A 15,957-nucleotide genomic window follows, 5' to 3' on the forward strand; every position below is an offset into this window, starting at 1 on the left:
GATCAGCTAGATATGAGCTCACTAATATCCCTGAAGAATATGCAGTGGAGGTGAAGAATAGATTTAAGGGACTGGACTTAGTAGATAGGGTCCCGGAAGAATTATGGACAGAAGTTCCCAACATTGTTCAGGAGGCGGCAACAAAATACATCCCAAAGAAAGAGAAAACCAAGAAGGCAAAATGGCTGTCTGCTGAGACACTAGAAGTAGCCCAAGAAAGAAGGAAAGCAAAAGGCAACAGTGATAGGGGGAGATATGCCCAATTAAATGCAAAATTCCAGAGGTTAGCCAGAAGAGATAAGGAAGTATTTTTAAACAAGCAATGCGCGGAAGTGGAAGAAGACAATAGAATAGGAAGGACAAGAGACCTCTTCCAGAAAATTAGAACCATCAGAGGTAAATTCCAGGCAAAAATGGGTATGATCAAAAACAAAGATGGCAAGGACCTAACAGAAGAAGAAGAGATCAAGAAAAGGTGGCAAGAATATACAGAAGACCTGTATAGGAAGGATAACAATATTGGGGATAGCTTTGACGGTGTGGTCAGTGAGCTAGAGCCAGACATCCTGAAGAGTGAGGTTGAATGGGCCTTAAGAAGCATTGCTAATAACAAGGCAGCAGGAGATGACGGCATCCCAGCTGAACTGTTCAAAATCTTGCAAGATGATGCTGTCAAGGTAATGCATGCTATATGCCAGCAAATTTGGAAAACACAAGAATGGCTATCAGATTGGAAAAAAATCAACTTATATCCCCATACCAAAAAAGGGAAACACTAAAGAATGTTCAAACTATCGAACAGTGGCACTCATTTCACATGCCAGTAAGGTAATGCTCAAGATTCTGCAAGGTAGACTTCAGCAATTCATGGATCGAGAATTGCCAGATGTACAAGCTGGGTTTAGGAAAGGCAGAGGAACTAGGGACCAAATTGCCAATATCCGCTGGATAATGGAAAAAGCCAGGGAGTTTCAGAAAAGCATCTATTTCTGTTTTATTGACTATTCTAAAGCCTTTGACTGTGTGGGCCATAACAAATTCTGGCAAGTTCTTAGTGGTATGGGCATACCAAGTCACCTTGTCTGCCTCCTGAAGAATCTGTATAACGACCAAGTAGCAACACTAAGAACAGACCACAGAATAATGGACTGGTTTAAGATTGGGAAAGGAGTATGGCAGGGCTGTATACTCTCACCCTACCTATTCAACTTATATGCAGAACACATCATGCAACATGCTGGGCTTGAGGAATCCAAGGCTGGAGTTAAAATCACTGGAAGAAGCATTAACAATCTCAGATATGCAGACGATACCACTTTGATGGCTGAAAGCGAAGAGGAACTGAGGAGCCTTATGATGAAGGTGAAAGAAGAAAGTGAAAAAGCTGGCTTGCAGCTAAACCTCAAAAAAACCAAGATTATGGCAACGAGCTTGATTGATAATTAGCAAATAGAGGGAGAAAATGTAGAAGCAGTGAAAGACTTTGTATTTCTAGGTGTGAAGATTACTGCAGATGCTGACTGCAGTCAGGAAATCAGAAGACGTTTAATCCTTGGAAGAAGAGCAATGACAAATCTCGATAAAATAGTTAAGAGCAGAGACATCACACTGACTACAAAGGCCCGCATAGTTAAAGCAATGGTGTTCCCCATAGTAACATATGGCTGTGAGAGCTGGACCATAAGGAAGGCTGAGCGAAGGAAGATAGATGCTTTTGAACTGTGGTGTTGGAGGAAAATCCTGAGAGTGCCTTGGACTGCAAGAAGATCAAACCAGTCCATCCTCCAGGAAATAAACCAGACTGCTCACTTGAGGGAATGATATTAAAGGCAAAACTGAAATACTTTGGCCACATAATGAGAAGACAGGACACCTTGGAGAAGATGCTGATGCTAGGGAGAGTGGAGGGCAAAAGGAAGAGGGGCCGACCAAGGGCAAGGTGGATGGATGATATTCTAGAGGTGACGGACTCGTCCCTGGGGGAGCTGGGGGTGTTGACGACCAACAGGAAGCTCTGGCGTGGGCTGGTCCATGAAGTCATGAAGAGTCAGAAGCGACTACACGAATAAACAACAAATGACTATGTGTATGTGTATGTATATGTATATGTATCTCTACAGTGTCTCTACAGTATCCCTGTCTCTGTCTCTGTCTCTGTCTCTATCTCTATCTCTATCTCTATATGTAATTTCATTATAGGATCATTAGTATTATAGACAGAGCCAGTTTGGTGTAGTGGTTAAGGCATCAGGCTAGAAACTGGGAGACCATGAATTCTAGTCTCACCTTAGGGACAAAGTCAGCTGGGTGACCTTGGGACAGTCACTTTCTCTCAGCCCTAGGAAGGAGGCAATGGCAAACCAGTTCTGAAATCTTGCCAAGAAAACTTCATGGACCTCTCCAGGCAGTCACCAGGAGTCAAAAACTGACTTGAAGCCCCTCCACCCCCACCACACCCCCAAAAATGTATTATAGAAGCAGATAACACTTGGTTTAGTACTTAGGAATAAATGTAGTCATTATAGTCATTGGTATCAGAAAAAGGATGAAACACAACAAGGATTGTTGTAGCCTTGCAACCATTTAGCAGCAAATGAGAAGTTGAGCACAGCTGTCAACATATACTTGTGGACTGGCACAGGAAATTAACAACCAGAAGCAGATAAAGTACTGTGATTTTTTATCTATCATTATTGCAAAGACATGAGGGCATTTAGGTGGAAGAGTAGAAATTCAACATAAAGAAAGCTGATTGCACATTGCAAGATGAAAATTAATCATCTCAGTAATATGACATGGAAGTCTACTCAACAGAGTTGTCCCCCTCCCCCCCCCCCCCCACAGTCTTGGCAAACACTTTATAGAATTATTCTCCTTATTTTTATTTTTATTTTTTGGACAGGGGGTTAGGTTTTGAGGGAGCTGTACTAAGAGAAACTGAAGCTAGGAAAAACAAGACCAGCCTTTGGAGTGCAATTGTGTCTTCAAGAAAGCATGATTGAGCTGGTTCTTCAAAGCAGTGTGGGAAGGAAATGGGACTATTGAAGCAGAAAGTGGGGATATTACAAGTCTCTTTCTTCTTCTTCTTGCCTTCCAACATCTATAGAACACAAGTTTTATAGACCCAAAGCTATCTTTGCTGCACAGACTAAGCAAAACAATAATAAGAAATATGCCTAGTGGCCAAGGAAAATCTAGGTAGATTTTGTGTTCTGCTGAGAGAACATAAAGCTGTATCACAGCATCCTGTTGTCAGAGTTGGCTTTCCCATATGATTCTGGGAAACTCACACGCAGGTAAGAGCCTGTTGAACCTTAGGAAGTGGACAGAGTTCTTGTAGCTGTTAGTTTGGCCACTTCTATGTTAGATCCATGCCCCTCCTGGCTAGTCAAGGCTGCCTGGGAGAGGACACGTGATTGGGTCTGGGAGGTGATTAATTCCTATTTGAGGGAGGGGGTGGTCTCACCAGTTCTTAAGGAAGCAGTGGTGCACCCCCTTATGAAGGGGCCGCTTGACCCAACCAATCTGGATAGTTCCTGTCCAGTCTCCAGTGTGGTCACACGGTCTCTGGATGAAGTGGATTGTCTAGACCCCTTTCAGTCAGGGTTCAGGTCAGGATATGGGACTGAAATGGCATTGATTGCACTTTTGGATGAGCTCTGGTGAGAGTGGGATGCAGGCAGTGAGACCATCCTTGCTCTTCTTGGCCTCTCGGTGGCCTTCAATACCATCAATCATGATATCCTTCTGGATCAGCTTCAGGAGTTGGGGGTGTGTGACACTGTGCTGCACTGGTTCTCCTCCTTCCTCCAGGGTCAGTTCCAGTTGGTGTTAGTGGGAGGGGAGAGGTCCAGTCCACGGTCCCTCCTGTGTGGGGTGCCTCAGGGTTCGGTTCTCTCACCCCTCTTATTTAACATCTAGATGAGGCCGAGGGGTGTGGTGATCCAACAGTTTGGGGTGAGGTATCATCAGTATGTTGATGATACCCAGCTTTATATCTCCACCTCAGGCTGTCTGAGTGATGCTGTGGATGTCCTATCTCAGTGCCTGGAGGCTGTAAGGGCCTGGATGGGGAGCAATGGGCTCGGGCTCAACCCAAGCAAGACTGAGTGGCTTTGGGGGTTTGGGCATCCCAGTACCAAGGTTTTTCCATCTTTGGTCCTGGATGGGGTGGCACTGCCCCAGACAGACCCGGTGCACAATTTGTGGGTCCTCTTGGACTCACAGCTCCTGCTGGAACCACAGGTGGCAGCCGTGGCTAGGAGGGCCTTTCACACCTCCAGGTTTATTTATTTATTTATTCTTCAAACTTCTATTACCACTCATCTCCCCCAAGAAAGGGGGACTCTTGGGGTTGTGTGTCATTTGCAGTCATTCCTAGATCAGGAGGCACTACTCACTGTCACTCATGCCCTTATGACCTCCTGTTTGGACTATTGCAATGCACTCTACATGGGGCTGCCCTTGAAGAGCATTTGGAAGCTTCAGCTGGTACCAAATGCAGCTGCCTGGGTTGTAAATGGTGTTGGCTACTTAGCACACGTAACACCACTGCATCAGGTGCTGCATTGGTTGCCAGTGCATTTCCTTGTGCAATTCAAGGTGCCCATTGTCACCTTTAAAGCTCTTCATGGCTTGGGACTGGGTTACCTGAGATGATCTTTTCCCTGGTTGTTTCTAGCTGTCCAATGGGCATGCTCTGGGTCCTGTCAGCCAAGGAATGTCAGCTGGTGGGAACCAGGAAATGTGCCTTTTCTGTTGTGGCACCTGCCCTCTAGAACATGCTTCCTCCTGAGATTAGGATGGCCCCAAACCTTTTGGCTTTTTGGCAGGCCTTGAGGACCTGGTTTGCACCTGGGCCTGGGGCCCCGAATGTGTGAAGGGCCCTGTTTCATGGTTGCGCTAACACCAATGGCTTTTAAGGTCTCTCGGCTGTATTTATATTTGGTACTGTTTTTTATTGTTTTTATTGTTTTGCTGTTTTTATTATTGTTAACCACCCAGTCACTGGTTTGAGATGGGCAGCTATGTAAATTGAATGAATGAATGAATGAATGAATGAATGAATGAATGAATAAATTTGGAAAGTCAGGTTTACCGAAAGCATAAGATGGTTCCATGCCCTGCCTGTGACGAACCATACTTTGGTAAATTCCATGTTGGATTATTGCATTTCATTAAATATGGGGAAACCTTGGAAAGGCTCCTGCACTAAGGTTGCTAGAATTCTGATTGATAGGCCTACATGAAGAATAAATAATATTAGGAGAGATGGACAAATAGTTTGACCTAACATAAGCAACTTCCCATAAATTCTACACGATAAATTACCAAGAACTCTTCTGAGTTGCAGTTGTTTCCTTGGAAAGAGATAATTGCTCATATGAGCTATAATTTGCCCATCATTACTGCTAGATATCACATTTTCCCTTAATCCCTATTTGTCCCTCATTCACACACACACACAAACACACAAATCCAAGTTGATTGCAACAGAAGTGTGATAGTGTTTACTGTATCAGTCTACTGAACAGCACTGTGGCTAATTTAAAGAAAAGAAGCAAATGGCTTAAGAAAAATCTAGGCACCAGCAGCCCACTATTCATTCATATGCAGATCAGGAAAACATAGAGTTTCCCCTTTAAATTTAGAAATAAAATTCAAATGTAATCGATGTTGTTCTTACCACCAACCATGGAAGCATATGCAACCCTCATCCTCCAGGCTATCCTTTTCTCTTATCTTCTCATTGTAGTTGATAACAAACACAGTGTATAATTGGACTCTGATTTTGTGTAAACTCGTTAAGATGTAGCTTCGGGTAAACCAGTTGGAGTGCTTTTAACTCTTTGCACTGTTTCAATCCTTCTCCTTCATCATGCGTACAAAAAGTTATGGGTCATAACGAGCAGGATTAAAGGAAGGAAGGAAGGAAGGAAGGAAGGAAGGAAGGAAGGAAGGAAGGAAGGAAGGAAGGAAGGAAGGAAGGAAGGAAGGAGCAACCATTTTAAATGTAAGATCAGAATGTTAAAATAGGCCAGTATTTAATGATGGTTTTGAAACAAACCTTAATTGTTCAAGATGAATTGAATGATAGGCACACACATATACATTCCATTTGACAAGAGATGGCCGAAGTTCTGAGAATTGCTTAAATTTGTAGCTGAAACCATCAGACTCCAATAAGCCAAGATAGCCAAAAGGATATCTTAGGCTCAATTTCCCAAACTAGGCATGAATCTAAAATGAGTCAGTCAGGCTCTTGCATACCATTTTTCACTTTCTGGCCCCTCAGAAGCAGTTTGAAGGTGAGCCATGGCCTTGGAATTGTGAGAAAACCATGATCAATGTAAAAATGGGATTAAATGAATGTCTTTGCCCTCAGGCTACATTTTAATTTCAGGTTCTATATATTTTCTTTGGTTATTTCTCCCCAAATCTAAGCCATTGTAGAAGGGGTATCTGCAAAACTACCAAAGAACACTGTCAAATAATAGTGATGTTCTGCTACATCACAGGAACTGGAAGATGGATAGAACAAAAGCTGATATTAAAGAGAAACAGGCCATCTCTAACAAGTTTAGGTACCTCAACGGGGAAATTGTTTTGGTTCTTGTTCCTTTTTTACCTGCCAAAAAGTTTTTGCCTGCCAGTGATAGTCATGCACCAGTCAATTGCATCCACTTATTTTGGCTGTCTCATACTTTGTGCCCCACAAAATGGGTTAGGGCTTATTGACTGATGGTTGACAGTTATCTCTGCAATGCATGTATCCACACCATAACCATAATGAGGGTATCCCACAAATTGATTATATCCGTGGTGAGCAAAAACTTGTTGGACATGAGATTTTGAAATAGTATGTGGGAAAGACCTTGGGAGACTAAGCAAAGATACACTGCGAAAGGAATGGTCAGATAAGAGACATCATAACCTGCAACTGGATAGTGGACAGGGCAAGAGGCTCAGAAGGGACCCTCCCTAGTTTCTCCAACTGTAAAGGGGTGGGGGGAGGATTGTACTTTCAGACTTGCAAGATTCTGTCAATGTAGCTTTACAATAAAGTAGAATTAGCTCATCTGGTTGTGATTCCTATCTGGTTTACCCCAGGAGGCTGACATCAATCTTGCAAGTCTGAAACTACAATCCTACCCCTCTCATTTCCTTTACAGCCTGAGAAACTAGGAACAATCCCTTCTGAGCCTCTTGCCCCACCCACTATCCAGTTGCAGGCTAAGCCGTCTGTTATCTGACCATTCCCTTGGCAGCATCTCTTTGCCCAGTCTCTCAAGGTCTTTCCCACATACCATTACATATTTTAACATTAGTGCCAGACAAAAAAGGAACAAGAGCCTTTCTTCCAGTCATTATGAACAGAAATGATGTTGAGAGTTCATGAGAATGCAATGATAATCCAGGAGCAGAGCAAACAGCATGCATGGAGGAGAAATTTTAAGTGTTTCCACAGCAAGGGAGAAAAGGGGTTAGACCAGTGTTTTTCAAACCTGGCAACTTTAAGATGTGTGGAATTCAACTCCCAGAATTCCTCAGCCAGCAATGAAGTTGAAGTCCACACATCTTAAAGTTGCCAAGTTTGAAAAACTCTTAGTTAGACAGTCCTCTTTGAGTATCACATTTCCAAGCCAAATAACATGCAGCTTCTACTGTGGGTTTTCATTATTTTAACGTGATGCCATTTCAGACAAACCATTTCAGATCTACTTAGATTTCCAAACAGACTTTTGGAAGTTCTTAGATGCATATTTTGCTGGTAGGATAAAAACTTGACTCCCTTTTTGCCAGTAATGCTTGAGTGAGAACTCAAGGTCTGACACAGTACTCTAAGGAGCTTTATGTCAAGCTGTTCTTCCAAACTGAAATTCCAGGCTGGTCCAGAATATCATTCACAGTTCACTGTCTGCAGCTAACAGAACAGGGCATTTCATGCTCAACTTTCATCATCACTGCTAACAATTGATTTGCTTCTAGGCTTGATCTGAGGTGCTTGCTTTAACTTTGAAAGCCCTGAGAGACCTCAGGCCAAGGTTTCAGGAACTGTTTCTATGAGAATTTAACTCAATCTCTAAGTCTTTTCTGTTGCATCCCCATAGAGAGAAATTAAACAGCCTTCTGTTCAAGTGGTCCGCAAAGCTTTGCCAAGACGTGAGGAATGGGACAAGAATGTGGGCAGGATGGTGCTTAACACTTTTGAGAGGCCTGAGGACTGTAAACTGGATGGCGCCATCATCACACATGTGGGTGGAGTTGGACTTACTGGGGACTATTAAAAACAAAACAAACAAAAAAAGCCACATGCTTAGTCTAAGACTTGGGGCACACTTTTCATTGCTCTCCCACCTCAAACGGGAGGAGAAATGGATGACTAATTTCAGCCACCATGGTAAACGTTTTCTGAAGGCTGCTGAAAGTGGACTTGGGATGTTCAGGCTACCCTAAAACATAGGGAGATCTTCTTAATGTGACACTGATAATTTTTATCTTCTTTCTTTAAAAAGAGAGAATTTTTGTTGAATGCCTCTCAGATTAAAATTTTCTTGCCTTCATGAGTTGGAGACCAACATGACTTGGCCGCATTTTTGAGTAATTTTGCTACAAGTGGAACCTGGCCGAATTTTGAAATCCATTGTCCTTCCCACATTAGAGGCAGCGTTTTAAAGGGGCAGACTGAACCAAGAACACCAACCAAAGTACAGGTGTCTTATTTTCCATTGCTTCTCTTGCCAGCAATTGGAAACTTGGCAAGGATTTCTCCCTGATTAGTTTTTAACTCACACCTGAAGGGATTAGAACAAAGTGTTTCAAAATGCCTATTTTTAAATCCCATTATCTGTTAACGCTAAATCTCCACAGTGTTTCTTGCTGAAAAGAAGCAACCTCATCACTTGAGTGAAAACCTGGATTCAGAATTTCCTCTGTTGCTTCCAAATATTATAAATCAGCCTAATTGAATTGAATCTAAACTGACAGTTGCTACCAGTAAATACAGACTGTTTTCCTAAGTCTTGGATGAGGATGCAACAAATGAAAGAGAAACGCACACACACACACACACGTTAGAGCTTGCTTCCTTCTGTGCAGCTACTTTATTGTGGTGTTGGGAAATCTGGTGTTCCACACAGCACTGACAACAATCTATGGAGCCATTTTTATTTTCTTAGCCTGAAATGCTGACCCCATTTGGGTAATGGGAATGCAGCAAAAATGTTGGGTTTCCAGCAGCTCCAGTTCTATGATGTGAATAAAATCACAAATATACTCAGTGAATGACTGCCTTATCATTCTCTTTATCAAGGGATTCTTTGGCATGATGGATATTTTTTTCTGCCAAAGAGACAGAAAAAACTGCACACAACCACAAAACTTACAAAATGATCCAGGGGGATTAGAGCAGCAAATACCACAGGCAATAGAAGAAATATTTGGTATTAATAAAATATAGTGTTCTTTTCCTCAGCACTATGCATAACTATAATAAATAAGAAAGGGGTGGGCAGGCCCCAATAGCTAGTTTCTGAGTGATTTGATACATTCAAATGTAAAAATACATTTTCCCCATCCCTAGATTATCTGCACATTAGCTCCGTGGAAGAGTAGAAGATTTTGCATACAGAAGATACAGGTTTAACCCCTAAAAGGATCCTATATGAAAGTTGTGAAACCCACATCCAATCAGAGGAAATCTGACAAGTGATCTAAGGCATTATTATTTCCTCCTCCTCCTCCTCCTCCATTTCTCTGTTTATATAAATACTCAAGATATTGTAGAACAACAAAACAGCTTACAGAATGTAAAACACAGGAGTAAAATAAATACAGTTTAAATCAATATTATGCTTTCTTTATATCTCATGCTTCCATTCTCCACAAATCTCTTTCCTTACATGTCCTTCTTTTTGGTCATAACCCAGCCTAGATATTGTGTGATTTTTTTTCCCCTTCAAACATCCTCATTTTACTTTATCCCTCCCAAACTCACTGACATTACTTCTCTCTTGCTTTTCCACAGGCTGTTGACTACCAAATTCAGCTTTTCAACCAAATTCCTACTTTGCTTTTCTCTCTCTGCCACTTTGTCTTCAAAGTCCTCTCTTCACACCGATCTCTTTGTCTTGCACAGTGAAAGTGGAAGAATGGATGACTTATGGAGTTTGGAATTCCTGTCTGGACCAGAGTTCAGGTTATGGAATGGATGTAGAAGTAGATTCAGTCCAATTTTGTGTGTAGACACAGCTCCTAATCTGAGCAGAAGCATCACAGCTGGGTAAGGAACAAAAGGGTGAATGGCAAACTATTTTCTAGAGGAAGCCATTTCATCGCAAACCAGATTTATTTATTTATTTATTTATTTATCATACTTTTTTCACCGCCCATCTCCCCCACATGGGGACCCTGGGTGGTTCACAGTAAAAACAATTTAAAATTCAATAAAATTATAAATAATATTAATATTCCAATAAATATAAAATACAATAAAATCCAAATAAGGGCAGATCAATTCAGCCTATAAGGGATAAGGCTGGTCCCTGCAGGGCTAGGGAACTAACCAGCCCCAGGAATGGCTCTTTCTCTCCCCACTCCAAGCATGATGACAGAACCAGGTTTTCAGCTGTTTTCTGAAGTCCAGAAGAGAGGGGGCCAACCTTATTTCCGGGAGAAGGACATTCCAAAGGGTGGGAGCTGCTGCAGAGAAGGCCCGCCTCCTGGACCCCGCCAGATGGAATTCTCTTGCAGACGGGATCGGTAGCATGCCCTCTCTGCATGACTGGGTGGGCCGGGTAGATGTAATGGGGATGAGACGGTCCCTCAGGTGACCTGGCCCCATGCCATGTAGGGCTTTAAAGGTGATAACCAACACCTTGAATTGGACCCGGAAGCAAACTGGTACCCAATGCAGCTCACGGAGCAGCGGAGTTATACGTGCTGATCTTGAAGCACCTAAAATCATCCGTGCAGCTGCATTTTGGACCAGCTGTAGCTTCCAGATACTCTTCAAGGGTAGCCCCATGTAAAGTGCATTACAGTAGTCTATATGGGAGATGACCAGGGCATGAGTGACCGTTCGAAGGGCTTCTCGCTCCAGAAAGGGGTGTAACTTGCGCACAACATGAAGTTGCACAAAGGCCCTTTTGGCCACAACTGCCACCTGCTCTTCGAGCAGGAGTCATGAGTCCATGAGGACCACGAATTATGATGAAGCCTAGAAGGATCACCTCCTGGGAACTTTATAAGACAATATTAGAGACTGAGGTAGTTGCTGGAGGCAATGTCCATTTCAGCTCATCGTGTGTCCCAAACCCCAGAAGCTTTGATTGTGAATTACTTATCCAGATGTTTTGACCTTCACCTGAACTTCATCATGCTTCTAGAACAACCCTTTTTGTGTAAGTTATTATCTTTCTTGGCTCTTGATTTATGGATTAGTTTTGGATAACTCTTTGTGGTAATATCTCAGTAGGACTGATTTACTAGTTTTTGATCTCAGCCCTCTGATTATTATTTCTCTTATTCTCTGCATCTTTGTGGAGAAACAGGGACATTATCTTAGGGTAATCTGTTTGGGCCACAAACTAATGGTGGGGAAGAATGAATAGATGGGAGTGTCCAGAGCAAAAGTGAATGATGCCAACCATTTCTTCTCTTGCTGACATCTCTTTTTCTTCACTCTCTTCCCTCTTCCCCACCCCCACCCTCAACCTTTGAATGTGCTCTTCTATCTCAGAAGCAGCAGGCTGCTGGATAGCTCCTACAAGAACTCTGAACTGTTGGCTTCCAGAATTGGAACATCACACCTGGGCTGCAAAACTCCGGATGATCACTAGGTGGCAAGAAGGAGATTTAACTATTTTCTGCCATCTAGTGGTGCTCCAATTATTTCAGTTAGGCTAACAGACATAGAGAATTAAAGCCACAGGTTGCCCACCAATATTGTTAATTAATGAAGGTTAACCCAATTTAATAAAGAAACAGACAGCTGTGAAAGTTTTCAGGTGATTCTTTAAAGAACTTTGAGAATTTGGGGGTTTCTCTTAATGGAGAGTTGCCAGCTAGAGATTAAAGGAGTACAGCATTCTTCAGTTAATGGAAGCACTCATTGGACATTTAAGCCAAAGCTGTACTTCTGTTTCTCAAATGACTGGCTGGAGTCATCATCACTGAATGATGACCCAGGAAACCTACGTGGTTATAGTGTGGAACTCTTCCTTTACTTATGAGCTGTCAATCTCTTTGTTCTATGTTTGGTTTTATTTTATTGTTATTCCTGCTGCTGAGGAGTCTTTTAAGCGACTAAGGAAGAGTAATGTTACAGGCACTCCCAAGTTTGACTTATGGTCCCTCACTCACACACTCACAGCCTCTTGAGGCACACAGATTTTGTAAGCCCGCCCCCCTCTCCTTTCTACCTGGGTTTTCCAGATAAGTGCAGCTAGAGCAGACAAGACACAGCCCTGGTCAATGGCCAGGTAATAATTAGGGACAGACACAAATCACTTTTAGCTGAACACTGAGGCACAACAGGTTCTTTGGAATACACAGAGACCTAGTGAATTTAAAGTAACAGCAAAACTTTACTGGTTATAATGTAAATTTGCTCTTTCTCATATGCACAAACACTCATCCACACCTACCCATGTCTTTCTCAACTAGGCTGCCAGGCACTAGCTAGAGGAATGAAAGCCAACAAATCTGAATCCAAAGATGACTCAAGGAGTGGGTGGGCTTCAGGACCCCTTTTTACCCCCAAAGTTCTTGTTTTGTTGATAGCTGGGATTGGGGTATTTCTCCATGTGCTCAGGCCCAGCTTCCTTTGTCTGGTTCAGGTGACATTTTTTCCTTTGTTTCCTTAATGACTTGGTTCCTTCTTAATTACATCCCCAAAGTGATCTTTTAGGCAAGATTCCTGGCTTGTTGTCCTCTCTGCTTACAGGCCTGCTTCATCTTTAGTTACAGCAGTCTCATCCAAGTCTCACTGTAATGAAGAGAATAGCTCTTAAATCATATATTTTGATGATCAACAGTCCATGGCACTTCACTGGATATTGTTTGTCAGGGCAAGGACAGAACATATAGGCAGTCTGTTTGGTAGTTGCAGTTGAGAAGGGGAGGAAAGCTGTGTTTCTTCCTTGTGCTGCAGAACCTATCCTTTTGATTCTGGAGGTTTGAAGCCAGAGGAGAGATCTACATGTTGTTACTTAGCAAACATACATTTTCCAACAATACGTTTGTTGTTCAACTATAATGCACACCTATGGGGTGATTTTGCAGGGAGGTGTAGTTAATAATACTTCTATCTCTGCCCATTAGTGAAGGTGGCCTCAAACAGCTCATTTAAACCCCCTGCTATCTCATAACATCGTCCAGCATTGATTAGGGAGGTAGATGCAAACAATTGCCAGAGTTTTGATTGAATGGAATGAATTAAGCATTGCCAACTTTTCTCTACAAATGACCATTTACACCATGTTACCATTACAAGGCCAGCACTGGATTGTTGGACCTGTAAACAAGTTTTTACAAAACTGCAGAGCTGGCATTGCCTGAGTGTTTACTGTGGCTACCGCCCCTTAACTTTTCTACTCATGCACATATAAATAAAACAGATTCAAAAATACTCCGTATTTCTCACCCCCAAAGCAAAATGAATACCTGCTCCCCTGAACTTCCCACCTGTACCAAGAATTGCATCAACCCTCTTGCTTGTTTATCCATTTTTTTCCAAAGCCCATGCAGCTTGTTCTGTGCACCAGCTGTTTCTAAATAGTGTGGTTGTTGCACATGGACTCTGTGTGTGTGGGTGTGTGTGTCTCATTGTTTTTGCCCTGCCCTTTCTATTATGAGACTAATAAAGAAAGAATGGATAGAGGGAGGGGGAATCTGCTGTAGTAAAATGGGGGGCCACATACAGCTGTACTCAGGACCACCAGCATTAGCCATAATGACTTCTTTCTGATCTTTGGTTATGAATTTGTCTTGGTAACAGCAGAGCAGTAGGTATCTCTTAAGCAACCCTTTGTGTTCTGTTTTAATACTTTAAAGTTTAGGCTGGTGGCCCAGAACATAATGAACATATGTTTCTAGGTGACAACAGAGCAACACAACATTACATTATCCAGTTTCTGAATGGCAGAAAGGACCACCAAGGGGAAATGGAAGGGCATCTGTCTGCTTTCAATGTTTGATGTTTGTTTCCACCCCAAATCTATGCACATTTAGCCAGGAGTAAGTGTTGCTTTGTTTAACTGAGCTCACTTCCAAATAATGTGCATAGACCAAAAGCAATGAAGCTAATCTTGTGTGCATTTACTAAGAAATAAGTCCCAGTTGGCTTAGTAAGACTTAATCTCTAAGAAAGGTATGTAGAAGTGCCAACGGTAGAGGGAGGGGATTGAATGGGCTTAATGAAATATATAGTTTAACCTTTAAATTCCACCATTTTAAACAAAGGATGCCCAGTACCCTAGAAACAGTAACTAAGTGGGTTGGAATTGGCCTTAAGCATATAAATGTCCATTTTCAAGCAGATTTCTTATAGTTCACAGATTTTCAGCAAAAATGAGATGGAGACCTGAAAGTGAACACATGCAGGAGTGTTGCTTGATGCATCTAGGAACTGATTTACCTATTCTTCTAAGTGCCATGCAAATGTAGTATAAAAAATGCTGTGAGCTATTTTGGGGGGAGGGGGGACAAGAATGGATAAATCTAAAGCCTGTGACTGGTAGAATTAGTGCCAAAAATCCATCCTCTATCCCTTTTCTGGAACCCCTCTTTCTTTCACTTGTTTATATTTTCAACAGTGCAAAACCTTAACTGTATGCTTTACTGCTCAAGTAATAGTTAAGGCCTTCTAGAGGAAATACTAATGTTGGCTTCACAATAGAAGTAATATATAACTTTTTTTTTCCCGTTGGAAGCCTTCCTAAGTCCCCAGAAAGTCTAAGTTCATCTAATTGCACCCCTTGCTATTCTTCTTCTCCTGCCAAGTGGGCTATCAGAAGGTGGGAGAGGGCAATCACGCTTGCCAGATTCCTGAATAGATACTTGTAAATGACTTTTGAAATGAAGGCAAGAATGGCCAGTTACCCACTCCTTTTCAGTTGGCACCATAGGGCTCTGGTTTATAGTGCTTGTTGTAATTGTGAGTGCCTGTTATTCTCAGGAAAGAATGCATGAAGCCATGAAAGTCTTTAAAATGCACGTAAAAAGGTGTTTAAAAATGCCACTCAGCTTTCCATGATGTCAGCCTATTTAAGAGTGTATTTTACTCTCCTAACTACTTTCTTCAATTGTCAAGAAGCTTCACATTGCAAACAGCATCGCAGAGGTAGAAAAGATTCTGAAAGGACACAAAATCAGGGGGTTGAACTAGAGCATCTTCTGTAAGGGGGGAAGAAAGGAGCATTTGATAGCTAGTTTTAATTTTGGTGGTGGGATGTGAATGCGACAAAAGTCCATCTTGTAATCCAAAAGTACAGAGAAAGTGGGTCAAAAGATTACTGTTTAGTACTGAGCAGAAACTGTCCCTCCAAATTTGCTTCACATTGGAAGTGATGAATATGGGCCCAGTTGTATGATTTGTTAAGGATGTGTGTAGGTAGGCATGCCTACACACAAAGCAGAAAGTTAGTTTCAGAGTTGGGGGTTCTTCCAGCATTTCAGTCACAGGATATTTCATTTTACCTTTTATTTGCCTTTGAACTAACATTTACCAAGAACTACCTTCAGGCCCTACCTTTGGGCTTCTCAGAGACATCAGATAGACTATAAGGGTAAGCAGATACCTGAACTAGATGGGTGTTTAATCAGATCCAGCAGGGCTGTTGTTAGAAAATAGTGCTTTACCACTGCCATCAGCTATTTCATAATAGCTGCTGTTTCTCCCCCACTATATTCCCTGGAGCTATAGCTATCAAGCTCAATTTCACTCTGTGTCTTATT

This window comes from Candoia aspera, chromosome 12 (assembly GCF_035149785.1).
Source record: "Candoia aspera isolate rCanAsp1 chromosome 12, rCanAsp1.hap2, whole genome shotgun sequence".
Classification (NCBI taxonomy): domain Eukaryota; kingdom Metazoa; phylum Chordata; class Lepidosauria; order Squamata; family Boidae; genus Candoia; species Candoia aspera.